Source organism: Rhagoletis pomonella, unplaced genomic scaffold (assembly GCF_013731165.1).
Source record: "Rhagoletis pomonella isolate Grant_MI unplaced genomic scaffold, Rhpom_1.0 Rhpom_scaffold_00011, whole genome shotgun sequence".
Lineage (NCBI taxonomy): Eukaryota > Metazoa > Arthropoda > Insecta > Diptera > Tephritidae > Rhagoletis > Rhagoletis pomonella.
The window spans coordinates 6,094,781-6,097,014 of NW_023458565.1; positions in this window are offsets into that span (position 1 = coordinate 6,094,781).

Consider the following 2,234-nt stretch of genomic DNA (forward strand, 5'->3'; position numbering starts at 1 on the left):
AAAAAATAACATATTTTTACATACATACATATATTTTTAATTCATTCCATTAAAAATTACCATTTTGTTTTTAATTTTTATTAAAGGGGAGACCCTGTGTTTAATTTTATTCCAAAATTTTTATTCTTGCAGCTCTTACGTATTTACATGGAAATAGAAAACGTCAAACCAACATTTTATTTCAAAGAATATATTTTTGACTTTTGTTTCCTTAGTATAAAATTTGTTGACTTTAGTGGCTACCTGGCGGCGCACAGCGGTCGGAGCAACCATGTTTTATGCGAAAAATTAGAAGGGCTGTTACGATTATAATATAACTACGGGATCATAGTATTGTTGTAATGCTAAATCCGAATATGGCATAAAATTTAGTTTGACAGTCGACAGCTGTCAAATCAACTACCAATTTCTCTATGATTAAGAAAATCTTTTTAAGAATACCACTGATTACGTTTTTTGACTTGTCAAATTAAAACCCTGAGAGTCAAATGGACTGTGTGTCTGTAAAAATAAGGCAATCTTTTTTAAAAAAAGTTATTGATTGGGTTTTGAGACATGCTCAACACGAATTTTATGTCCAATTAAAACTTTGAAAGCTGACAGCTGTCAAATAAACTGTTAATTTTTTAAAAAGCAAATATTTTTAAAGGTGCTACTGATAAGGGCACGAATTGTCGTCAAATTAAACCCATAAGAGTCTACAACTGTCAAAGAGGCTGTTCCCAAGAGAGAGGAGTTTCCCAAGAATTAAACGTTCTATGTTTTAAGGCTCACTGATCTCGGAGTTCTGTATAACATTCAAACATTTTCGGTAAACTGTCATTTTCAGTTGAGTAGCAAAATTTTATTTATCATATAAGAGGGAACATATCTAAAATTAATTTATGTTCAAATTATGAAATAATAACAGTAATTATATTTATAAATTAGGGATAGTTGGGGCCGTCTGCTATATAAATAATAAATATTTCTATTTAATCAAGGCCCCGACAGTTTTTTTAAAGACTTTTATTTTATACGAAATTCGTCATTTCCAAAACATTAGTTTTCTCATTTTTAATTAGTTATTCAGGTTTGAATTTTTGGAAATTTCGAACGCCATATTGGATTTTGCATTTTGAATTTTTAAAAACTAGTAAATTTGTAATGAGCGAAACCTCTAAATACCAAATTTCATGAAAATTCTGTAATTTTTTAAATTCTGGATTGGATTCGTTATTGGATTTTTGAAAATTAACTCAGCTTTGTTTTTTATATATCGTTACCTTAATATAGAAAGGCCCTAACTCATACAGTCGCTGAAATGCAAAAAAGCCGTAACTGACTAAAATTTTTTATTGCTTAAAATGGTTTGGGACACATAATTCGATGAAATACATCATAATCAATCGAAGCGGGCATTTCGGATGTTTGCTTAGTTACGGCTTTTTGTATTTCAGCGTCGTTGTGAGATAGGGCCTTTCTATATTAAGGTAACGATATGGTGTTTAATTTTACAAAAAAAAAACTCAAAAACAACTTAAAAAATATGTAGAAGTTATAATTGAATAAAAAAAAAATGTATGAATATTCTACTGGCCATGGGATTCGAACCTCAGGATGGGTGTGTTCAGAAATGCATCAAGCCAAAACATCAGACGAATTTATTTCTAAACTATAATTGATGGAAATGTGCAATATGCGCAACCACGGTTAAATGCCTAAGTGGAACTTAGTTGTGTAAATAAGGCATTTCCCTAAGTTATAATTTAAAAGTAAAAGAGACTGATGCTTTAGCTTAATGCATTTCTGAACGCACCCGATGTCAAAACGAAAGAAAATAGGAGATAGTTTTCGCCATTTCGATTTGCCAACATCCTGAAGTTACACCATTTCGCCTTGGATGACATTCTTCTGTACTAGTGTAGAGACAAAAAAAAATATCATATCAGCTGTTCAAGTAACACCTCCTTGTATACATACATGCGGCGCCTTGGTTATATGCATGGAGTTATTTCTTGCAATTTTCACCGACATCACACTAATCCCCCAACCAACCCTGCATAGGAATACGAAATAAAACATAATTCATGCCATTGTTTATTACTGACTTAAACTTTTAATAATATATTTCCTTTTTATTAGTATATTTTTTATTATCAAATTTTTGCTTTAATTTTTTTATATATTGTTTTCTTTTTTGCTTTTCAGATAATTTACTTTACTTGCAGTGATTTTTATTGATCTTTTTTCAT